This window comes from Schistocerca gregaria, chromosome 2 (genome assembly GCF_023897955.1).
Source record: "Schistocerca gregaria isolate iqSchGreg1 chromosome 2, iqSchGreg1.2, whole genome shotgun sequence".
Taxonomy (NCBI): Eukaryota; Metazoa; Arthropoda; class Insecta; order Orthoptera; family Acrididae; genus Schistocerca; species Schistocerca gregaria.
In genome coordinates this window covers 827,454,746-827,482,135 of record NC_064921.1, presented here as the reverse complement: position 1 = coordinate 827,482,135, position 27,390 = coordinate 827,454,746, and positions in this window count along the sequence as shown.

The following is a 27,390-nucleotide window of genomic DNA, read 5'->3' as shown; positions in this document are numbered from 1 at the left end:
TGTTCCTTACCTTTTTTACTGTTACTGGATCGCCATCTGACTGCTACACCGAACTGCGACATGAATATACTTACTCTGTTTTGCTATACTCTGTTAGCTGCTGGTGAGCTTTCATAATAAGTGGCTGTATCTATTACCAAAACTGACGTTATTCTTTAATAGCAAAGCTGACGTTATTCGTTAATTAATTTGACTGAAGTTACGTAATTCATAGTTAAATTTTTTCTTGACAACAATAAAATTTCACAAAGTTTTACGTTGATGGTTTTTGGGATGGATTATAATTAGAAATGCAATATTGCTGGCAAAAGTTAATTATATACTTTCTTTTTACAATAATCTTACGGCTAGCAATGCACAAACATACCTTCAGCAGTCTTGAGTTTCTCAAAAAAATTAATTCAATAATATCAGTTCCCCTTATTATAAGAGTTAGCTGATGTCTCTGTACATCCGTTTATAATCTCTTGTAAATCATAGCTAGTGGCTGATAGGCACACCGCTCCTCTCAACCTCTCGCTTCAGACCTGCTTCAGTTCTCGCTTACTACTGACTTCCTACGAAAGCTAAAGTGCGGTCTCCCCTGCCAACAATGCTTTCTGCTGCAGACAATCCCTGCTACCATTACAAAATGTATCAATGCGCGGTCTTTCCCGCTCTTTTCTTAAAAAGTATCCATACGCGGTCTCTCCCACCCTTTTTAAAATTATATCAATTTGCAGTCTCTCTTGCCAACACTTTGGTGAAGACATTCCCTGCTACCAGAATTATTTCCAACATGACAAATATTAATTATTCCTACTTAATCCTAATAATAAAATATAAACATCTTTCATAAATTGTGATTTGACAATAGACAATAGAAATATACACGTCTTACAATGTTGTAACGTTCTGGAAGGTGTTAATGTTTTGAGTCAAGGAGAGATTGTTGTAAATATTGTAGATGATCTTGGTCTTCAGGCAAATTATTTTTCTGCTGTAACTGATGAATCATTACCTTTCGATTCATCTTCTTCCTCCCATGAGGCAATGCGTCTGTGGAATAACTTTCGCCTCTAACTCATTGAAAAAGGAAGAAGAGAGTTTAGAAGGTTGGCATTTGGCATTTTAATCCTCATTCCGTCGCTGCAAAGCTAGTCTAAAGCTATTACTTGGGGAACATTCGTTTATTTCGACGTATAATCAAACACAAAGGGCCTGCGTAACAGCACCTCACGAAAATGTGTCTGATGAACGCCCCTGAGCTATAGACCATTGGTTTGACGAGATTTCTTTCACTATTGAGTGTAAACTAATGGCATACCTTGCAGCGATGGACGGTGCTGGAAGTTATCTAGACGAAGTAAAAACTCTGTTCCATTGATGGTTTGATCTTGAATCTTATTTGAAATTAAGAGAAATATTGGTCCTTAAACAAATACTAATAATGTGTCATGGAAAGATTTTGCTGGAATTCAATTCATGACTTCTCGACCGTCGTCGTCTCTCTCCCTGTCTCTCTCTCTCTCTCTCTCTCTCTCTCTCTCTCTCTCTCTCTCTCTCTCTGTGTGTGTGTGTGTGTGTGTGTGTGTGTGTGTGTGTGTGTGTGTGTGTCGTGTGTGCGCTCTCTGAATCTTGCACATTAGAAGACTAATAAAAATTTATGGAACTGGAAATGCCGTGTGGCTAGGGCCACCCGTCAGGTAGACCGGTCGCCTGCTGCAAGTCTCTTGAGTTGACGCCACTTCGGCGACTTACATCTACATCCACATGACTAATCTGCAATTCACATTTAAGTGCTTGGCAGAGGGTTCATCGAACCACAATTATACTATCTCTCTACCATTCCACTCCCTAACAGAAAAACGAACACCTAAACCTTTCTGTTCGAGCTCTGATTTCTCTTATTTGATTTTGATGATCATTCCTAGCTATGTAGGTTGGGCTCAACAAAATATTTTCGCATTCGGAAGAGAAATTTGGTGACTGAAATTTCGTAAATAGATCTCGCAGCGACTAAAAACGTTGTAACCTCCCAACACTAAGAGATATAATTATTTATAGCATTCAGCGTAACCTCCCACAGATAAATTCCGTAACCTACCAATAATACAACGCGACTAATCTCTCAATAAAATTGCGACTCACTCATAACCTTTCAATAATTGACTGTCAATTTAACCTGGTAAATTTTGGACGTCAGCAGTGCTACGTCATGGCCTTGATACATCATTCTGAATAAACCTTAATTAGGTCGCCGGATAACGCGTATATATCTGCTCCAATAAGAAATTTTTCTGGCGCAGCTAAGGGCAATGCTGGCCGATAGATTTGTCTTATATAAAAGGAAAGAACTGGTTTTTTTTCAATAATCGGGATGACCAAGGATCGGAGAAATTAGTAAATTCTTTAAATTGAAATGAATGATTGTCAAAAGTTACTTTTTATGAGAAAGATTCTTATTAATCGAATTTTTAAAAAACATTTACGTGGGACTTGATGTAACAATACGACATATGCGCGAGGCTGCTTTTACCTTATCCTACAACGCTCAGGCTCTGCCATCGCTCCCCAGCACCGGCCCAGCCAACTCCGTACACACGATACACCAGACTGCTCGCTAGCAACTACTTACTGCTACTGCCATACAGTTCCTACTGCAGTCAACACTGCTCTTTGGTCTCAGATTCTCTTATAGCTTACAGCAGGCAGCACGTGAGCAATCCATCGAAATTACATCAGCTCGAGTGCGCTAACAACAAATTCCTTAATCATGGACCTCTTACATAACCCTCCACTGGGGGGGCAAAAATTTGGCAGCGATGGTGAGTCAATTGGAATTGCTATCAGCAACAAATTTTTCTATAATCTATTTAGTTACTAAGTCTACAGTCACAGAGTATGACATATTAAGAAATTAAATAGAGTGCACATGCACTGAGTACAAAACATATTCAGAAATTACAAAGTATATACGCAATGAGTACAAAATATATTAACAAATAACATAAAGTGCACACGCACTGTATAAGTCTTTAGCATTTTTTTTACGTGAACTGAAAACATTAATAAATGAAATGAAGTGCACACGCACTGTAAAAATCTTTAGCATATTTAGGACAACTGATCATATTAATAAATGAAATGAAGTGCACACGCACTGTATATGTCTTTATCATTTTACAAAAATTTAAATGCACTGTATAAGTCTTTACCACTTTACAGGAACTAGGAAAGGAATGGGAAGGATTGCATCATGGTTGTAGCACAGTAGGTTGCACGTAGCTGCACTGAAAGTCCATATCTTTCTACAGAAGCACAACACCAAGTGAGATAATCTGAACTTCACTTCCCTGAAGTATTCATCAGTGCAGCCAAGACACTGAAATCTTGTATTAATATTGTATGTTATCATTTGGTAGTACATTAGGTACACCAAACAGTATGACCATAATGACATCTCCTTCGGTCAGAGTGGTGGACACCTTGATATGTCAACACCACATTCATGTAGAATCCATACTCTCACATGAACGGAGAATTAGTGCAAAAACCAAATATAGTGCTCCATGATCATGTGTATTACTTAATTCTTGTGCAACAGATCTAATTTCTTCACTACTAGCACAAGCCTTAATTTCCTCAGGTAATTGTTCTTTAGTATAACGTCGTTGCACGGCAACGGCTGTAATCTGTTCACTAAGTTGTTTGTTCTATTCATTAAGGTTGCCGTGTTTTTCATTCGAGTGTTTGAAACTTTCATTAAGTTGTTTGATCGATTCATTAAGTTGTTTATAATTGTTGTCTAGTTTTTCAGTAAATTGTTTGAAATTGTTGTTTAGTTTTTCATTCCACTGTTTGAGATTTTCATTACGTTGCTTGTACGATTCATTAAGTTGTAGCAGTAATGCAATAACTTGCTCCCAGCCAAAAGTAGCGGTTCCATTCTCTGTACTGTGTGATGGTGTATCTGCATCTGTCACGTTTTGTGTAAGCATTTGGTCATTGTCTGACTAGCGAAAAGGTTTGCTAATTGGATGAGCACTCTTGGTCACTACATCGGAATCAAACAAATCTGACGTATTATGAGTGCATTGTTCATCTTCACTAGAAACATTTGTCTGTTCACTGTGTAAATTTTGCCAATCATTTGTGTCAAACTGGACAGCGTTCATTGTAACGGATCGTGCCCCGTCATCAATTGTTACATTTACGGTGGACAAAATTGAATTTGCTTGCTCATCATTAGGATCAATATCATTACTAGTGATCGGCACGCACTGATTATCTGTAATTAGAGGATTACCACTATCACACTGAATGTCGCTAGTATTATCGGTCAAATTATTCGAGTCGGCTTTTTCACTCACTGCACATCGCGATGTACTGTTAGCAGTTTTTCGCGGCATTTTTCACAAATCAAAGTTATGCACAAAATCAAACACAGACAAAGCAAAATGGAACAAATACAATTACAACAAAGAGCAATAAATTGCCGATGATCTGTGAAAGAAAGAATGACAAATTAGTAAATGCGTTGCGCCAGATGCAAACTACATTTAATATTAAGTAAATAAGAGCAGATATATAACTGTGTACTACTCAGAAATTCACAAAAATACGATCCTGACCGGTTGTCGACAAGTGTAACCTCCCCACAAAATAATTTCCGTAACCTCCCAACAGTAAGAAATATAATTATTTATAGCATTCACCTTAACCTCCCACAGATAAATTCCGTAACCTACCAATACTGCAATGCGACTAATCTCCCAATAAAATTGCGACTCACTCATAACCTTACAATAATTGACTGTCAATTTAACCTGGTAAATTTTGGACGTCAATCCCACCTGGTAAGGATCCCACACTGAGCAGCAATATTCTAACAGAGGACGAACGAGTGTAGTGTAAGCTGTCTCTTTAGTGCACTTGTTGCATCTTCTAAGTGTCCTGCTAATGAAACGCAACCTTTGGCTCGCCTTCCCCACAATATTATATATCTGGTCTTTCCAACTGAAGTTGTTCGTGATTTTGACACCCAGGTACTTAGTTGAATTGACAGCCTTACGAATTGTACTATTTATCGAGTAATCGAATTCCAACGGATTTCTCCACTCATGTGGATCACTTTACACCTTCCGTTATTTAGCGTCAACTGCCAACTGCCACACCATACAGCAATCTTTTCTAAATCGCTTTGCAACTGATACTGGTCTTCGGATGACCTTACTAGACGGTAAATTACAGCACCATCTGCGAACAACCTAAGAGAACTGCTCACATTGTCACCCAAGTCATTTATATAGATCAGAGGTCCCAGGACGCTTCCCTGGGGAACACCTGATATCACTTCAGTTTTACTGAATGATTTGTCGTCTATTACGAACTGCGACCTTCCTGACAGGAGATCACGAATCCAGTCGTACAACTGAGACGATACCCCATACGCCCGCAGCTTGATCAGAAGTCACTTGTGAGGAATGGTGTCAAAAGCTTTCCGGAAATCCAGAAATATGGAATCAACCTGAGATCCTCTGTCGATAGCGGCCATTACTTCGTGCGAATAAAGAGCTAGCTGCGTTGCACAATAACGATGTTTTCTGAAACCATGTTGATTACGTATCAATACATCGTTCCCTTCGAGGTGAATCATAATGTTTGAATACAGTATATGCTTCAAAACCCTGCTGCAAACGGACGTCAATGATATAGGTCTGTAGTTCGATGGATTATTCCTACTACCCTTCTTAAACACTGGTGCGACCTGCGCAATTTTCTAATCTGTAGGTACAGATCTGTCGGTGAGCGAGCGGTTGTATATCGTTGCTAAGTAGGGAGCTACTGTATCAGCGTAATCTGAAAGGAACCTAATCGGTATACAATCTGGACCTGAAGACTTGCCCGTATCAATCTATTTGAGTTGCTTCGCAACCCCTAAGGTATCTACTTCTAAGAAACTCATGCTAGCAGCTGTTCGTGTTTCAGACTCTGGAATATTCCATTCGTCTTGCCTGGTGAAGGAATTTCGGAAGACTGCGTTCAATAACTCCGCTTTAGCGGCACAGTCGTCGATAACAGTACCATCGGCACTGCGCAGCGAAGGTATTGACTGCGTCTTGCCGCTTGTCTACTTTACATACGACCAGAATTTATTCGGATTTTCCACCAAATTTCGAGACAATGTTTCGTTGTGGAACCTCTTAAAGGCATCTTGCATTAAATTCCGTGCCAAATTTCGCTCGTCTGTAAATTTTAGCCAATCTTTGGGATTTCGGTTCTGAACTTCGTATGCTTTTTCCGTTGCCTCTGCAACAGCGTTCGGCCCTGTTTTGTGTACCATGGGGGATCAGTTCCATCTCTTACCAATTTATGAGGTATGAATCTCAATTGCTGTTGCTACTACATCTTTGATTTTGAGCCACATCTCGCCTACATTTGCATAGTCAGTTCGGAAGGAATGGAGATTGTCTCTTAGGAAGGCTTCTAGTGACACTTTATCCGCTTTTTTAAATAAAATTATTTTGCCTTTGTTTCTGTTGGATTTGGAAGAAACGGTATTGAGCCTAGCTACAACGAACTTGTGATCACTTATCCCTGTATCAGTCTTGATGCTCTCTATTAGCTCTGGATTGTTTGTGGCTGAGAGGTCAAGTGTGTTTTCGCAACAATTTACAATTCGCGTGGGTTCGTGGACTAACTGCTCGAAATAATTTTCAGAGAAAGCATTTAGAACAATCTCGGAAGATGTTTTCTGCCTACCACCGGTTTTAAACAAGTATTTTTGCCAACACATCGAGGGAAGGTTGAAGTCCCCACCAACTATAACCGTATGAGTGGGGTATTTATTTGTTACGAGACTCAAATTTTGTCTGCGCTGTTCAGCAACAATATCATCGGAGTCTGGGGGTCGGTAGAAGAACTTATCCTTCGATGGGGTGAGATGATGATGAAGACAACACAACACCCAGTCAATGAACGGAGAAAATCTCCGACCGAGCCAGGAACCGAACCCGGGCCCCTTGGCATGACAGTCCGTGGCACTGACCACTCAGCTATCGAGGCGTACATAAGAGTTAATGTTCGTATACTAAATATCAAGCAATATGCACTACCGGACAAAAATAGTCATTCTTTTGGAGGATTCCAATTCACTCAAGGTTTATTGTGGCAACAGTGCTTACGCAGTACATAAATGATTACATTTACAGATCACTAGTCAAAGTGGTTCTGGGGTACCATGTATCGATCCACGGTGAAATACCCACATTAGTTCGTTGTGTAGCCTCCGAGGGCGGCAACGCAGGTGCTGACTCTGGCATACAGTCGATCGTACAGAAGGCGAATACTGTCCTGGATACGTTATGCCACGCCTTCTCGAGCTGTACGAGTGGTTCCGTAACAGTTGTTGGCTGAAGAGTCGCACGTGTCGCATCTCGACCCACCACATCACACGCACTCGATTGGAGACGAATCCGGAGGTAATGCTGGCCAGGGAAGTTGGCGGTGAGATTCACGGGCAGTGTGTGAGCGAGATTTGTCCTGTTGCTGCATCACATCACTTTTCTGTTGCAAAAACGACCAAAGAAAGAGTCTAACAGCGTTCTGCGCGTACCGAGCACTGGTTAACGTCCCCTCCAGGAACACCAAAACTGAACAAGGTTCTAGCTTTTCGCAGCTCAGACGATAAGGCCTGGTGTGGTGCTAGTATGTCTTGGACTAATGCACTGTATGAGTCAGTGCTCGCCAGGTCGACGTCGCATGTGCAAACGACCATCGATGCGAAGCAGGCAGAATCCGATTCCATCGCTGGAGGAAGACCATGGCCATTCCATCTTCCAAGTGATTCTCTGACGGCACCAGACGAGCTGTGCATGTCAGTGCTGTGGCATGAGTGGGAGACGGACCAGAGGTGTGCTAATAACCGGTTCGCAGTAGTTCATGTCGACACGTCTGTGCTCAGAAGCCCTCTTATCTGTGCTGTGGTAGCTGTACGATCCGCCACTGCTGCCCTTACAACACGAAGATCCTGGGGAACGTCTGTGCTACGTGGACATCCAGAACCTCGTCTATGGTTGTGAGAAAGTTCACGTGACCACAGGTACAAGTATCATTGCACAACTGACGCAGTACCTCCAACTTGTTTGGCAATTCTCAGAAAGTACCATCCGGCCACTCGGAAGGCCACAATTTTATCCCTTTCAAATTCGGTCAGTTGGCTGTAGCAAGCACGAGTGCGTCTCTGTGGCACGTTTACCTGCTTGCTTCACAAATCTGCACCACTCTTAGCCTTCTGGTTCTGAGAAGTCCCTGTTAAAGACACATGTGGCGCTCTGAGAGCTATGCCACTACGATAACTGTTGGCGGACAACGTAGAGACCATTTACTATCCCCCCCAGATGCCGTATTTCACCATAGGATAAAAATCGACGTCTTATTTCTAATGGTTCAATTCGCTCTGAGCACCATGGGACTTAACTTCTGAGGTCATCAGTCCCCCAGAACTCAGAACTACTTAAACCTAACTAACCTAAGGACATCACACACATCCATGCCCGAGGCAGGATTCGAACCTGCGACCGTAGCGGTCGCGCGGTTCCAGACTGTAGCGCCTAGAACCGCTCGGCCACCCTGGCCGGCGACGTCGTATTTCCAAGTGTACTAATATTTCTCCAGTTGTGTATTAGTCTTTCTATTCAAACAATTTGCATGTTTACTTCTGAATGTAAAGGAGGCACTGTCTGTGAAAACAGTTGAATTGAGTGATTTCGTTTTCCTGTAGCACATTTCATTACCTGTGTGTCATTGATGTGAGACGTGTTCCTGTAGAGGTGAGATTAATTTGTCAAATACGTCAATTGTGATACAAATGGATATTTACTTCAATACATTGTCCAGTGCTATGAAATGTGTTACTTGGAGACGAAGTCCGATATAATAACGGAAAACTGTAATTAAGGGAAATATCTGTTAAATACGATGCCCATTGGTGTCTATCGTGAGCTGGTGGCAAAATATTTGTGACAAGATATTTCAATGGCCTGATCAGTATCAAAAGTATCTTTACATAATATTTGGAACCAAATGTTTGTCGTAAACGCCTAGGCAACTTCCCCATCAGCCGCACTTGCGGTGTTATTCGGGAGCGGAATATTCCAGAAACAATTTTGCATTTAACCTATTCCTCATATAACACATGTAACATTACCAGTGGGCCACTGTTTACATGAACGTTCGCGATTGCGATAGTTGAAAATGGCTCTGAGCACTGTGGGACTCAACTGCTGTGGTCATTAGTCCCCTAGAACTTAGAACTACTTAAACCTAACTAACCTAAGGACATCACACACATCCATGCCCGAGGCAGGATTCGAACCTGCGACCGTAGCAGTAGCACGGTTCCGGACTGCGCGCCTAGAACCGCGAGACCACCGCGGCCAGCTGCGATAGTTGAATTCGTTGTGTTGTGTGATGCTTAAATTTATGTACCAGGTGATCAAATGTCAGTAAAAAATTGAAAACTGAATAAATTACGGAATAGCGTAGATAGAGAGGTACAAATTGACACATATGCTTGGAATGGCATGGGGTTTTATTATAACCAAAAAAATACAAAAGTTCAAAAAATGTCTTACAGATGGCGCTTCATCTGATGAGAATAGCAATAATTAGCATAACAAAGTAAGACAAAGCAAAGATGATGTTCTTTACAGGAAATGCTCAGTATATCCAACATTATTCCTCAACAACAGTTGCAGTCGAGGAATAATGTTGTGAACAGCACTGTAAAGCATGTCCGGAGTTATGGGAGGCATTGGCGTCGGTTGTTGTCTTTCAGCATACCTAGAGATGTCGGTCGATCGCGATACACTTGCGTCTTCAGGTAACTCCAAAGCCAATAATCGCACAGACTGAGGTCTGGGGACCTGGTAGGCCAAACATGACGAAAGTGGCGGCTGAGCACACGATCATCACCAAACGAAGCGCGCAAGATATCTTTCAAGCGTCTAGCAATATGGGGTGGAGCGCCAACCTGCATAAACATCGTACGTTCCAGCAGGTGTTTATCAGCCAGGCTGGGGATGATGAGATTCTGTAACATATCGGCGTACCTCTCACCCGTCACGGTAGCACTTACAAAACCAGAATCACGCATTTCGTCGAAGAAAAAAGGCCCGATAACGGTGGATGTGGTAAATCCAACCCATACCCAGACTTTCTCGTCGTGCAATGGAGTTTTCACGACAGTTCTAGGATTTTCGGTAGCCCAAATTCTGCAGTTGTGGGCGTTGACAGACCCTCGGTACGTGAAATGAGCTTCGTCGGCCCACACCGCAAATGCCCTCCGCTTCACTAAATCGCCAGGTAACAGTTCATGACGCCGATGGATTTTGTACGGATAGCATTGGAGGGTACGTCTAAGTGCCAACCAAACTGTAGTGTTTGAAATGCCGGTGCGACGTGCGACTGCACGAGCGCTGACTTCCCCGTGCATAGACGAACTCGCTATAGTCTCCATTTCTTCCTGAACTGTCTCAGCAGCATTACGCCTTGTGCTCCGTCGGCCACTACGGGATCTATCGTCTAAACAACCCGTGGCTTCGAGCTTCGAAATCTCCCACAGCTGCGTGTGTCAACGGACCTTTACCCGTTCGAATCCCCTTGCTATGCCGATAGGATCGTAACGCTGAACTAGCACATTCCCCATTCAGATAATACAGCTTCACTAAAAGCGCCTTTTCAGGTACCGTCAACATGCTGCGACTGCTGGCGCATCTGATTCTCTCTCTTTTCTTTATTGATTTTCAACAGCTTAGTACGCTGCTCTACAGCCTACAGACTTTTTGGTAAGAAAAGGAAGAAGAAAGAAACAAGGAAAAACAGGCGATAAAATGATGACAAAGTGTAAAACGGCATAAAAATGCGGAAAATTAAAACAGAAAGCAAAAGGGGTTGGCAATGTCGATAAAATACACTGGAATCGGACAAGTAACATAGCAGACACAAAATTAAAAAACATGGCGACAGCCTGGTTTCTGTTCGCAAGGAAAAAAAAAATCACACCCAGCGACAGTATGATGGCTGTTCGCTACACGTCCCTAAAGACACACCACGGAACACTCACTGGAAAACACACTGTAAAACACTGTACGAAAATGGTGGCACAAATATGACACTCCTGAGCCAAAGGCAGATGGGGGGCGGGACCTGGAGGAGGGGGAAAAACAAGGAGGAAGGAGAGGAGAAAACGAAAGGGGGAGAACCAAGGAGGGAGAGGACTGATAAGGGGGGAGAGGGGCAGGGCAGACATGAGAGGGAATAAGAAGAGGCAGAGGAGGGAAAAGGACTCGTTGGAGAGAAGGGGGCAGAGAGAGGGGAGGTGGGGAAAAAGAGGATGCAAGGGGGGGGGGGAGAGGGAGCCCAGAAAAAAGGACAGAGGAAAGGAGGTGGAGTGAGGATCAGAGTTGATAGGAGGGATAAATGGAGGGAGAGAGGGCATCATCCTGGAGGGGGAGTTGATGAAAGCCAACTTGGGAAAGGAGATGTAGGGTGTACAGATGGAGGGTAGGGAGGATACAACAGTGAAGACATGGTAGGGGGCGGGGATGGGAGAGGAGAGGAGCAACCAGGGGGTGAGGGGGTTCCAGGCGGCGGGAGGTGTAGAGGATGCAGATATGTTCGAGGAATAGGAGCAGATGGGGGAAAGGGATGAGATCATAGAGAATCCGCGTGGGGGACAGGAGGCATATACGGAAGACGAGGCGCAGTGAATGACGCTCAAGGATCTGGAGGAACTTATAGAATTGGGGGGGGGGGGCAGATATCCATGCAGGACTGGCATAGCAGAGGATGGGATGGATTAAGGATTTGTAGGTGTGGAGGATGGTAGAGGGGTGCAACACCCATGTATGGCCAGAGAGGAGTTTGAGGAGTCGGAGGCGGTGGTGGGCTTTGGATTGGATGGAGCGGAGATGAGGGATCCAGATGAGGTGACGGTCAATGGTGAGGCCAAGGTAGGCGAGGGTGGGGGTGAGGCGGACAGGACGGGCGCAGACAGTAAGGGAGAAATCCAGGAGCCGGAAGGAGCGAGTGGTACGACCTAGGATGGTTGCCTGGGTCTTGGAAGGATTGATTGTCAGGAGCCACTGGTTACACCATGCAGCAAAAAGGTCAAGGTGATTCTGGAGAAGGCGTTGGGACCGTTGGAGGGTAGGAGCGAGGGCGAGGAATGCGGTGTCATCAGCATATTGCAAGAGGTGTACTGGAGGGGGGGGGGGGGGCGGGTTGGGGCATATCTGCCGTGTACAGGAGGTAGAGGAGAGGGGAGAGGACAGAGCCCTGTGGCACACCGGCATAGGGGTAGAAGTTGTGGGAAGTGGCATTATGGATGGTAACATAGGAGGGGCGGTGGGAGAGATTCTCTCTGTCTCATTATAGCTCCAATTATACACGATTGTCATGCGCAGTTACTGACGTTTTTCTAACCAGCGCCATCTGTCAGACATTTTGTGAACTTTGTTTTTTTGTTGGTTCTAATAAAACCCCATGTCATTCTAAGCATGTGTGTCAATTTTTACCTCTCTATCTACATTATTCCGTAGTTCATTACGTTTTCAAATTTATACTGACTTTTTGATCACCCGGTAGATACAGTTACATGTACGATAATAATTATTTTTGTTCTTTTCATATATGACATACAAAGGCACAAGAGATACAACAAAGCGGAAGTAATAAATACACACAGTGAAAAATTAACAGCTGGCCGGAGTGGCCGAGCGGTTCTAGGCGCTACAGTCTGGAATCGCGCGATCGCTGCGGTCGCTGGCTCGAATCCTTCCTTGGGCATGGATGTGTATGATGGCCTTAGGTTAGTTAGGTTTAAGTACTTCTAAGTTCTAGGGGACTGATGGCCTCAGAAGTTACATTGACGGAAACTTCAGAAATGTGAAAGTAGCCCCGCACACACACACACACACACACACACACACACACACACCAAAATGAGGTAATGTAATCGACTTTTAACTATTCATGTTCACTCGTAACGTTATTAACGAAATACAGTTATATCTTGATCTAACAGCCGTAGTCGTCTTTTCCTGTGTATTTAACACCAGTAAACAAATTTCTCACATTTGCATAGCATTCAGTAATAACCGAACTATTCGTTGCTAGAACGCTCTATGACTTTAGCTTACAATTATTGACAGCTTGTTGTTTTTCAATTGAAAGGAAATTTCCATTAACACAATTAATTAGTTAAGTAACTATAAAAGCTACGAAACAACAAAGCACAAATGTAACTGTTCTGTGTGTGGAAGTGTGATTCAACGTACACAACTGGCACGGTTCTTCCTCAATACGACAAGATGCGTTAAACGCCATTTACACTGAAGTCATTAAAAAAACAGAAATACTATATTTGCATTTAAAAACCAGAATTACAGTCTAATACAAGAACACGAGCCAGACGCTTTGTTGACTGAACCTGTGACCAAGAGGCATTGTTATTTAGGACAATTGAAATAAAAAATTTTCTTTACCTTCATATATATTGACGAAAAATACACTCTGATCATTACAACATCCCCAATCGAACAACATATGGTGTCTTGCCCAACAGAACAACTGCACACGACATGCTCACAACTAGTACTCTATCGACATCGTCTCAACAAGCACTGATCACGCCTACCTCAGAACTGCTACTGGCCACGGTAACTTCTCAACTACAACTGCCAGTGGAGGCGGCTGAATAATACACTTTGGCGCAATCTCTGGCGCTTTGAAAAGGTGGCTACACTGAGTCACAGCGCCAGAGATAGCGGCAAAGTGTTTTATTCCGCCGCTTCCACTGGCAGTGCTTGTTGAGAAGTTGCTGAGGGCAGTTGTAGTTCTGAAGTAGCCGTAGTTGCAGTATTAGTTGTGAGCATGTCGTGTGCAGTTGTTCTGATGGGCTAGACAGCCGATGCTGTTCGATTGGGGATGTTGCAATCATCAGAGTGTATTTTTTTTCAATATATATAAGAGGTAATAAAAAAAATTGTATTTCAAATTTCCTAAATAACAATGCCTCTTGGTCACAGGTTCATTCAACAAAGCATCTGGCTTGTGTTCATGTATTAGAGTGTAATTCTGGTTTCTATGTGCAATCATAGTATTTCTGTTTTATTTTAATTACTTCATTGTAAATGGCGTTTAAAGCATCTTGTCGTATTGAGGAAGAACCGTGCCAGATGTGTATGTTGAATCACACTTCCACACACAGAACAGCTACACTTATGCTTTCTTGTTTCATAGCTTTTATAGTTGCTGGGGACTTAATTAATTAATTGTGTTAACAGAAATTTCCTGTCACTCTTTGTTGTTATTCTATGCAGTCAGATTGCGTACTAATATTATTCAGGGCCAACCGGTTACAAGACTGCGTAACTGGAGAAACAGCAACTAAAATTAAAATTATTTGCATTTTATTTAATTAAGCCCCTTGCACGTGGCGACCCTGCCAGGATCGTCCCTTGGATTTCTTTTGGTAGTAAAAATAGCAGGCAGTAGTATTGTTGTTGTAATTTGTAGTTTACTAATTTTAGTCTATATTGCATGTGTAAATTTGGTAACTGAACATTTGTAGTTGTCTTGTCATTCTTTTAATGATATTTTGGCAGAATTTAATTTTTGATGTCTTGTATACGGGTTTGACAATTTTGTGCAACTATAAAGATTTTAATTGTTCGTTAGGCATGTTTGTTGGGAAGCATTTCGTGTGTATGGTATTGTTGGTGATGAAGTGTTATATTCTGTGTAATTTTCGTATTGCGATGAGTTTTGTAAATGATTACGTGATCAATGAAAAAGGCAAAAATGATGGATAGTGAGAATGACGAAATTGTTAACATGGCGAACTCGCCAACACATGAGAACAGTATGATGAATAATGAAGTAGAAAACAATTTAATAAGTCGGGAAAATAGTTCGGAACCAGTTAAATTTTTCACAATCAAAAAATTTTCGGAATTCGAGATTAATGACAGAAGATTCTGGAATAATATCGAACACAGATAGCTTAACAGCTATGACGAAGGAAGTTGGTTTGGCGGGAAATGTTAGGGGCGTAAAGAATTTCGAACCAGTTAATATGGAGCAGTTGATGAGTGCAATATTAAATTTGGGATCTGAATTAAAAACAGTGGCAACACTGTTAGAAACTGATATGGGAACAATGGAAACATGGTTAGACTCACTGGGATCACTGTTAGGATCTGAACTGAAAACAGTGGGATCACAAATAGGAACAATTAAAACTGATATGGGAACAATGGAAACATGGTTAGACTCACGAATAAGGACATATTTCAAAAACATGAAATATGAATTACAGAAAGAAATTAGAGAAGAAGTACAACCGATTTTGAATGGTCACAATAATAGATTAATTTCAATAGAAATCAGACAAAAGGAACAGGAAGAAAGAGATCGCGTGATAGTACAAAAATTTTCAGAGTTAAATTTACAACGTGCACACGATAAGGAAGAAATATTTGAAAGAATCGAGGAATCGGTACCAAATGACAGAATAAATAACCTAACACAACAGTATGAACAGTTAACTACTGAATGTGTCAATACTGAAACCCGAGTCGCGACACTTACGGAAGACGTAAATAAACAGAAAGAAAAAATAGGTGACTTATTGGAAAGAGTTGAGGAGATTTCAGATAAATTGACAAATTGTGGAAATAGAAGAGTACCAGAATATAAATAAACATGTTGAAAATGAGGGAAAATTTAATGAACGCGTTAAAAGGGAATTTGAAGCGTTACGAAAGCAAGTCAAACAAATTGAAAGCGAAATCGTAGGAAAAGACAGCAGAAGAAATTTAGAATCACAGATAGCAGAGGGCTTTGAAGAAAATAATTTATTTCATTTACGAGAAGCAACAAGAGAGCGCCAGGCGCGCGAACTTGACAATAATTGGGACGGGGACAGACGCGGTAGGTCTTTGCCTCCACGAGGCGAAAACTTTTACTATAAACACTTCTTAACTGTTCGGAAATTTAAGATCTTTCGCAATTCTAAGAATGACATACATCCATGTTCATGGTTAGATCGATTTATGTACGCACTTCCACCAAATTGGCCATTAAGTCACAAACTGGAATTTATGTGTGGATATTTAGAAAACGAACCGGCGACCCGGATGTGCGCACATATTAGAGATTGTAATAATTTAAATGATTTTTATCACGCATTTCTATCGGCATATTGGTCCGAGAACACGCAAGACAGAGTCAAACATAGTCTTATTATGCAGCGTAATTTTAAACAGTCTGAGTTCCGCAGGCCAGCAGAATACTTTGAAGACAGGATTCGAAAGAATCAGTTCCTTTCCAACCCTTATAGACCAACTGAATCAATTCGCATTTGTTTAACTAAGCTGCCACAATCGATAAGACAAGTTGCTTTAGCCGGAAGATGTAAAGACGACATTGAGACTTTTAAGACGTTGCTACAAGAACTTGAGTGCGACAACGACGACGGGAATTCTTGTAATTTTTTCAGTAACAGTAATTACAATAGATTTTCCGAGAAAAGGGATAGTGATCGGAACGGACGTTATAGCGGTAATTTTGAAAATGACAGACGTAACAGACAGGACAATAGATACCAGCCTTGTGACAATAACAGACGGTCTAACAGAAATTACACAGACAGTTACAATAACGGAAATTCCTACCGGAATGATCAATCATACGGAAACAGTAATCGGTATCATCAAGACAGAAATTATTCATACAATAATAGAAATTCTTACTACAGAAATAACCAGGGTAGTAGATATAACAATAATTTCAGAACTGACAGTCGAAATTACACAAGAAGCAGTCATGCAGATGACAGGAAAATAGAAATTTTAATAACAGACACAACCAAGAATTTACATCTAACAGACAGGAGGGACCTAATTGGCATCCTCCGCGTGACAGAAATTCAGAGAGACAAGTGCAAATCGTAGAAATTGATCGGCGAAATGACGGGAATAATCAAAGACGTGACGCGAAGAATCGACAATGACTTGTAGCTCCGGCTTCTGGCAGCAATATAGACGGTTCAGAAAGTAATGACACTACGACTTTACACTCCCTACGCCTGGAAGACATAAGAGACATTTTGCTGGACGAAAAGGAAAATAATGTAGATGCATTTTTACATCCTCTTATTGAAGTATGTCTGGGTAAGAATAAGTTCACTGCGGTTTTAGATTCTGGGAGCCCATTAGTGAATCAGTTTTTCGTATATGTGTAAGAACTATTGCTTGTCCTGTGTTACGTGTTTCTACTATTCGAGGAGCATTTTCTGGAAAAAGTGTGGCCGTCAAACAACAGACCAACTTCAATTTCATTTGTCAAGGATACGAATTTTCTGCTAATTTTATTACTGTTCCATTACTCAGTACAGAAATTATATTAGGTATGGAGTTTATTAACGCACATAAGGCAATTTTAAACTTTAAAGAAGGAAGTGCGAATTTGACTGTTGCCGGAATGCCGAAATGTTTGAAATTTTTCGAGTGTTTAACGAAATCTGAATCAGGCACAAGATGTTTAAGGTTTCTTACTTCTGATGTTTTCGCTGAGCATTATGACGACAATGTGTTCATTCATGACAGCGACAATAGATACAGAGACGCGATGGATGATATAATTAATAGCGAAGAATTAATTACTGAAAAGGTTAAGAAAGCCGAAGTGCCAGATGACGTTGCAAGAGAATAAGGCTTACAATATTTATTTAAAGTAAAAGAACACACACCATTTCGGGGGAAAACGTACGCTATTCCTTTGGCTTACAGAGACAAGGTTAAGAGTGAAATTCAATACATGTTAGATCAAGGCATTATTGAGCCAGCAGTCAGTCCTTATACCAGCCCATTACACGTCGTTCTTAAAACGGATGGGTCAATTCGTTTGGTTTTGAATTCCAGACAGATAAATAATATCATCATTCCCGAAACTGACCGTCCACAAAATGTAGATGAACTTTTCAACGTTTCCATGGAATTAAAGTTTTATCCACGATTGATATGCGCGCAAGTTTTTGGCGAATAGAACTCCACCCTGATTGTAAAAAATACACTGCCTTTTTAGCCTTTGGTAACTGTTATCAATTTCGGAAATTACCGTTTGGACTTACTATATCTTCTGCAGCATTCATTCGTAGTTTAAACGAAATTTTACCTGTTTATCTTCGTGACAATATTACTTCATATGTTGACGATATTCTTATTGCTAAACGTTCTTGGAGTGAGCATAATAAAATTTTGGATTCTTTGTTACGTATTTTTGCAAAAATTGGCGTTACAGTTATCTTGAAAAAATCTGAATTTGATCGTTCTCAGGTGAAATTTCTTGGTCATATTATTTCTACAGAAGGTATTCTTCCTGATCCAGGGAAACTAGACGCTATTCGTAATTATGCTGTTCCTACTACAAAACGTGATGTTCGTAGTTTCCTTGGTGTCTGTAATTTTCTTAGACGCTTTGTTAGATTGGATAATTTGGCCACACCTCGTTTGTGTGAACTATCTGGAAATAATTCTAATTGGTGTTGGGATGAGGAAGCTCAATCAGAATTTGAACAACTTCGTGATGCTTTAGTCGCTGCTCCACTTCTTTCACATCCGGATCTATCTAAAGATTTTTGTTTGGCGACGGACTCATCATACAAAGGCCTAGGTGCACACCTATTTCAAGAGATAGAGGAAAACGGCGTTGTAGTACAGAAAACTATTGCATTTGGAAGTCGTGTTCTTTCCAAATCAGAAAAGAATTATTCGTTTACGGAACTTGAAGCCTTGGTTGTTGTATGGGCTTTCACAAAATTTCGTATATTTTTGTATGGCAGACATACTAAGGTTTACACCGATCATCGAGCTCTGGAATTTCTTATGTCAACAAAATTAACACATGGAAGATTGTCACGATGGGCGCTGTATCTACAGGAATTTGATTTTAGTATTGTTTACATCCAGGGTTCTTCAAATATTATTGCTGATGCTTTATCACGTGCACCTGTGGGTTTGAAACAAAGTGCTGCGGAGGACTGCAAAGAAAACAATTATTGTTTGATGTATATTCAAGGTGTTGCGATTGAAAATTTTAATTCGTATTCGCTCCAGGACATCGCTAAGGAGCAAAACAAGGATCCAATCTGGAAGGACATTAAGAAGAAGTGGAGGAAGAAGGAAAGCGTAGCGATTAGACAGTATTATTTAGTTCGCAATGATATTCTTTTTAAACGAAAATCGGTCGACAGCTCTGTTTGGTTAGTTTGCATTCCTGATGAGTGGTTTAATAAATTGATTTGGTATACACATTTCAGTTATGCACTTTTTGGTCCCAGAAAATGCTTTCATAAATTTCGAGAAAATTGCTACTTCAGTAATGTGGAAAAACATATTCGATCTGTTCTTGCCAAATGCAAATTATGTCAGAAGGCTAAGCCGCCAACTATTTCTCACAGAACACCGTTGTTTCCTATCATTCCAGCGAAATTAAAGGAGATGGCTGCAGTCGATTTGTTCGGTCCAGTGCTTCGTTCTACTAATGGTTTTGCGTACATTTTGGTAGCAGTGGAATTGACATCAAAATATGTGTGTTTTACACCTTTAAGCAAAGCAACAGCTCGTTCAGTATCTAATGTTTTCATCAAACATTTTCTTAAAGAAGTGGGTTATGTTGATAAAGTTATATCAGATAATGGATCACAGTTTCGCTCTGAAATTTGGCTTCGTACTCTACGGCGTCCTAAGATTAAACCAATTTTCATTCCACTTTTACACCCTCAATCTAACGCTTCAGAGAGATGGATGAAGGAAATCAATAAATTGTGTCGACTTTATTGTCATCAGAATCACAGAACATGGGATCAGTATCTTCATATTTTTCAGAACATTCTGAATGAACTCCCTAATGATTCAACTTCTTTACCGCCTATATTGATATTAAAAAATAAAGCACCTACAAATCGCATTTCTGAAATCGTTCCTTTTCCGCCTTCACGGAAACTGCGGCATTCTGAAGTTGTCAATCTGGCTCTACAAAATATTGCATCTGCGGCTGCTAGATGAGAGAAATCAGTTAAACGTCCTGGTCGTTTAAAAACCTTGTCAGTTGGTCAAAAGTTGTTAATTAAGTCTCATCGTTTGTCTCACAAAGGAAAGGGCTTGTGTCGCAAATTTTTTCTGCTTTATAATGGTCCATATAGAGTTCGCAAAATTATTCATGATAACACTGTCGAAGTAGAAACTCTTAAATCTCGGCGCTCGAAGAGAATACATCATATACCAAATGTTAAAATTTTTGTGGAATGACATACTTTTGAGAAACTAGCAGTTATACGTAAACAAGCGGAGGATACAAGGATACCGCGCCGTGTTCTGGCGGCGACACATACTCAAAGCAACAGTCAAGTCTGCGCGCCGCACAAGGCAGTCATTGACCGCAAACTATTACTTCCTACATCACGCGTACCTACAGCTGATCGTGCGCTCAGTGCGAATGCACTGACAGCCGTAAACAAATACACGGTCTAATTTCTCTGATTAAATTCAGTATAAAGCTATAGTGACTCGATAAATTATGTTATTAACGTTCAGTATTTTTCAGGATACAGTTGTATAAAATATTTAAGAACTTTAGGTAAATTCTGGGTGTGTCCGACGTTAAGAGGACTTGCTATCGAGAAAATTTCAGGAAGAATGTAATTCCGAAGAAGAAAGTAATAAACTAAAAAGGTAACTATTAATTGAGTTTATTTTTCAGGAAACGTATTTCCACTTAGGTACGTACTTTAGACGTAATTTGCTGCTCGCGATTACGTGTTTCATACTTCGTGTTAAATGATATTGACAATGATTGATTAATCAACAGGGTTGTTACTTATGTATATTATGCATCGCTTGGCTGCTGTGCTTTTTCACTGATATCACATTATTTTATTATGTGCCTGCTGTGCTTATTTATTTAAATTATAACTGTCACCTGATTAATTTCGACGCGCAAGTCGCCGAAGTGGCGTCAAATTGAAAGACTTGCACCAGGCGAACGGTCTACCCAACGGGAGGCCCTCGTAACACGACATTTCATTTCGTATTACCTAATTAATTATTCTGATATGGTTATGTATGTAGGTTATACTTTGTGATTTATCTGCTTGCGCCTTCATATTTGCTTATTAAGATTACAAATGAATATTTATTTGCTTACGCTGATATGATGCTAATGACCTGTTTATTATGTAAGATATATATTTGCTGCTTTGCGTATGCATTGCATATTTACACATTTCTGTTTTGTTGTCGTAACTACTCTTTAATTTGGCATACAGAAATACTGTGTGCGGTGTACGAACATGGAATTTGGGTCACACTATGGTATTAATTATAGATAGTTTGCTTGGCAGAGCCTCGTTGTAGGGATTGTGCTGCATCCACTTGTTGACATTCTGTTCTCTACTGCTATATTTACTCGCTATTGCATGTTTTGCTTACGCTCAGTGCTATATATTTTAAGATAAGAAAATGAACTGATATAATTCTACGAACGACATTGGTACAAGAAACTTCATTGAAGTCACATGAGCTGGAGGTTTTATGGAAGCTGTATAAATTTATGCTAATAGGAAGGAAGCTAACGAAATGACATACCAACACTAGATTTAGACCACTGACAGTTATTACACTGCATTCTTAGTGAACAATTGAAATAGCAAGTGACACTTGACACAATAAAAACTCCACATGTTTGCTTCTGTTGTGCCATGATTCTTGAAGTGTTGTACACACTGTGAATTATTACGATCATTCACACTCTGTACTCGTACTTACTTACTGAAAGTTAATCAAACTAAAGGCTGTTGGAGATCATGTATGCATTTCTTTTATTTAATGATGGACAAGGTAACCAAAATGTATTTTATAATTCATATTGAGCAGAAGATTTGGGTCAGATGGATTACACAGAGGTTGTGTGTGGATATTGTGTCTTCGGATTGTATGGGATGATGAGTTGAAGTTTGCACTAGGATTTTATCTGTACTTGTTCGAGGAGACTGACTAGAGGAAGAGTTGTTATGGAAGTGAAATGATATTGGCGATAAGGTTTATATGTATCGACGTACTGAAGAGGTATTATTGAGGTATTGAGATTGTGTGAAGTTGATGATTATTGGAGTTCTGGTGGACAAGAGGTAAGGTAAATGGTATTGATGATAAGGTTTATATGTATCGACGGAAGAGGTATTATTGAAGTATTAAGATTATGTGATGTTGATGATTATTGGAGTTTTGGTGGATAAGAGGTAAAGTAAGCGAGGACCTTTTTTTTTTTTGTTGGTTTATATGGAACAAGTAGGATGAAGATGGCAGACTAGAACACTCAAGTAGAAGGAAGATTGTCTACACACACACTTTGTTAAATCAATAAGCAGTATATACTTTTTTTTTTTTTGAGAGATGAAGTAATTGCATATCTTGGCACACTGACAGTTGTTCAGCATCGGTACATTTTGATTTGGCTTAGCAAGTATTGCTCTTGACATGATGACTATGACGCTGACTAACTATTATTGACTGTTATACAGTGTTGCCACTACTACTTGATGCACATGTTGAACATCAATTTTGAGAGAATTGCATTTACACAGTTAACACTATTCAATTACACAGTAGTACTTAAATGTGGATGAGAGATGAGTGAGTGAGTTTTGTGTGTTTTCCTTTCCTAGTCCCAAATAATTGGTACCGACCTATCTCCTAAGTATTATTTTACTTGTTTGTTGTGGCCTGCACTGACACCCATAAACATTATAGGTTTACTGATATTTGTGTATTTGTAATAGTTAATATGACAATTATCTGATATCATTTGTGTGTTTATTATAATTTGTATGTTCAGTGTAAGAGCATTGGTAACAATTTTGTAAAAGCAATTGTGTGCATTCAAACTGTTGTTCGTGCTTACACGTATTAACATTGGTGGGTGCCACTTGGAAATGTTTAATTTCTGCTGATAAACTCTGATGAACTGTTTGATTAGTGATAGTAAATATTATGGACTGTTACCTGCACTTGTTCACCAATTATGGGTGCCACTTGGAAATGTTTAATTACTGCTGATGAACTCTGATGAACTGTCTAATTAGTGATAGTGAATATTATGGACTGTTACCTGCACTTGTTCAACATGATGGGTGCCACTGATGGAACTGCTTCTACTGAAATGATGTCACTTGTTGGTGTCTGCGCCTGCTCAACATTGCTGGGTGCCACTGATGGACTGCTTCTACTGAGATGATGTCACTTGGTGCTGTCTGCACATGCTCAACATTACTGGGTGCCACTGATGGAACTGCTTCTACTGAAATGATGTCACTTGTTGGTGTCTGAACCCGTTCAACATTGCTGGGTGCCACTGATGGGTAGCTTCTACTGAGATAATGTAACTTGTTGGTGTCTGCACCTGTTCAACATTGCTGGGTGCCACTGATGGGCTGCTTCTACTGAGATAATGTCACTTTTTGGTGTCTGCTCCTGCTCGCCATTTTTTGGTGCAACTGTTGGAGCTGTTTAAATACTGCTCATGCAATGCTATGGGACTGCTATTTGCACCTGTTGACTATTCCTGGGTGCTACTGTTGCAACTGTCAACTACTTTGAGGAGTCCTACTTGTTTATTGAACTATTGAAAGGATTTAATGTGAATAATTGTATAAACTGATTTTTTTGTGTGTTTACTGTTTATGAAATGTTATGAGACTCTTACCTGCACCTATTCGTCATTGCTGACGTTATTGATTGAATTGTTTAACCACATGATACTTGTGTAAACTACTATGTAAAATCACATGTAAGCAAGCATTTGTATTCCTTACTGTATTTTATATATTAAGTAATTGAAGGATCAGTGAAAAGCCAAAATTTATCTAGTTATGTGGTATTTACTTATTAATATTATCTTTTATTTTTGTCTGTATTTTCTTGGACGAATTTGGTGGTATTTTCACCACCAATGCTGGCAAAAATATCATCAAATTCTAGCCCGTGGAGGAGGGGCATATGAAAGGTGGCTACATTAGGTCACAGCGCCAGAGATAGCGCCAAAGAGTTTTATTCCGCCGCTTCTACTGGCAGTGCTTGTTGAGAAGTTGCTGTGGGCAGTTGTAGTTCTGAAGTAGCCGTAGTTGCAGTACTAGTTGTGAGCATGTCGTGTGCAGTTGTTCTGATGGGCTAGACAGCCGATGCTGTTCGATTGGGGATGTTGTAATGATCAGAGTGTATTTTTCGTCAATATATATGAGGTAATAGAAAAAAATTTTGTATTTCAAATTTCCTAAATAACAATGCCTCTTGGTCACAGGTTCAGTCAACAAAGCATCTGGCTTGTGTTCTTGTATTAGACTGTAATTCTGGTTTCTATGTGCAATCATAGTATTTCAGTTTTTTTTAATTACTTCATTGTAATTGGCGTTCAAAGCATCTTGTCATATTGAGGAAGAACCGTGCCAGATGTGTACGTTGAATCACACTTCCACACACAGAACAGCTACACTTAATGCTTTCTTGTTTCGTAGCTTTTTTAGTTGCTGCGGACTTTCATTCTTTGTTGTTATTCTATGCAGTCAGATTGCGTACTAATATTATTCTGGGCCAACCGGTTACGAGACTGCGTAAGCGGACAAACAGCGACTAAAATTAAAATTATTGGCGTTTTATTTAATTAAGCCCCCATGCAAACGCTCTACGACTTTAGCTCACAATTATTGACAGCTTGCTGTTTTCCAATTATCTTGTTGTATTCGCCCTTTTCCTTTCAATTTGCTTAAAGTCTTGAGTGATAAATTTATTGTTATATATTTTTAAAAATGGCTAAGACTGACATTACATCTGACGTAGGGCAAACAGTAAGTGACTCTGCCAACATGAACGAAATAATTAATCAGTGTACCGTGGCGCGTAGCGGAAGTGAATCCACATTCCAGAAGTTTGATAATATTTCACAGGGAAGTGACGAACCAAATTTGGCACAAAAATTTCTCTTGAAGCCCGCGCTTCAGGAGGTATTTCTGTTCATCATAATCATCGAGCGAAATTTCGTTTCTTCCGGATGGTCTTGTCAAAGAGTCAAGAATGGGTCGGATATTCCTGTTAGTTTGATAACTGGAAACCAAGCAACGTCCAGTAGTAAAACCGCGACAACAATGCCGGATGATGCATCCCTAAATCAACAACGTAAATTTTCTGCCTAAATACATGCAAAGTATGCCATCTCAACTTGGAATTATAGGTAACTGGTTTCAACAAATATATAATAAGATTTCTCAGCAATACAAACAAATGCTTGATGAACAAAAGGAGGTTTCGGACTGATTAAACTATATTACAAAACAACGAAATACTTTACAAATTGCACATGACAAATTGATGAAAGATGTGTCTGTGATTCAATCAGAGATGTTTGAACGGTAGTCCGTCTGTGGCGAACTTCCTGCTCAAGTACAGAAATTTTCAGAAGAACTAGGTTTTTTCAAGCTGATGATTTAAAGAAACTTAAGGATCACGTTGAGGTAGGAACTTTCGACAGTTTGCAGAAAAGTTAGTACACCCACATCGGACTTGTATGGAAATGGTTGAATAAATTATATCTGCCAGAGAAAGTAAAATTATTGCAGAAGTGGACAATGATATTCGAGTTACACTGCAACAGATACGACTCGTGCAAAATCAGTCCATCTCAGTCAGCTACAACTGATTTGGAGAATATGACAAAGATTTTTTATTTCATATGCAGTGAAGTCACCAGTCAGCTTCAACAATACATCATGCTAGAGAAAGAAACAATGGTGAATGCAATATGCTTTACTTTGAGTGGCAAATACAGCTAAGCGATGTCACACTTACATACAATTTAAACAAGCTTTCTTGGACAAATTCTGGCCTACTTCTATATTGCCGCCCGTCGTGGGCGAGCTGTTCTAGGCGCTTCAGTCCAGAACCGCGATGCTGCTACGGTCGCAGGTTCGAATCCTGCCTCGGGCATAGTTGTGTGTGATGTCCTTAGGTTAGTTAGGTTTAAGTAGTTCTAAGTTCTAGGGGACTAATAACCACAGCAGTTGAGTCCCATAGTGCTCAGAGTCATTTGAACCATTTGAACACGGGCCCTGTCGTCTTTGAACAAAGCATCACCATTGGGGAACAAACATTGTACCATGGGATGGACCTGATCTGCCAAAATGGACACACAATCCTTTGCAAGGAATCATGGAGGCCGTGGAATACCACGATACTGCTGCCCAAACCCTCACCGAACCCCAGCCGTGTTTCACTCTCGTGACATTAACTCGGTTACAAGTCGAAAACAGTGTGCAACGAGATACATCTGACCAACTGCCTTTCTTCTGTTGCTTCACTGTCCAGGTTTTATGGCATCGGCACCACGTTTCCCATTTCGGCCATTTATATCGGCGTGGTTTTGGAATTGAAGCTTGCGCTTTAATTCCTTACTTATGGAGCCCATTTCGTGTTGTTTTGGTGCTGACAGGGTTCGAAATTGCGACATTCAGCTCTGCACTGACTTTTTCATCTGTCGCCCTCTTTATTTTTCGTTACTATCCTCTTCTATGAACGTTTGTTACGATCACTCTACACACATTTCCGTCGCGGATGTGACTTAGCGAATCACTTTTTCCGCATTCCTATACACAGTGTAAATCTTTTACATGGTGCCACTTGGAACACCAAACACTCTGGCTGTCTTTGTTATGGAAGTACACACCATACGAGCATCGACGGTCTGCCCACGTTCTTATTCACTTAGCTCCGACATAACGCACTCACAACTACACAGAACACTACACGGAAGCAGTTCAGACCACGACTAATACTTTTAATGTACTGAGTACATTGCACAGGTACCGTTCGTGGTCAAATACAACAGAGCAGCATCGGCATTTATGTTGAAGCATTAATTTCTGCCAGTGTTTCCGTGTTATGTCCAACCACCATATTCCCATTTTTGAAAACTGGAATGATCGTACTTTTGCTCCAGTTTGCTTGTATCTGTCCTACCTCCACTTATCAGCCGCCCTGGTCATCCTTCTTTTCGTACGTTTTCAAATTTTTAATTACTTTTAGATTCAATTAGCTCTTTTTCTGTCAGAGCCTATTTTACTGTCTTTAGCGGTGCATCAAACCAAACATCAGATTAAAGACCACAACAACAACAGGAATGCTCCTACATACATCTCCCTGATGGAGGTAAGATTTTAAGAATTTGTTAATCTTGATACTAGCTGATGAGAAAGGAACAGTTGATCTGGTTTATATGCTTTCTCGGAGAGAAAGTGGG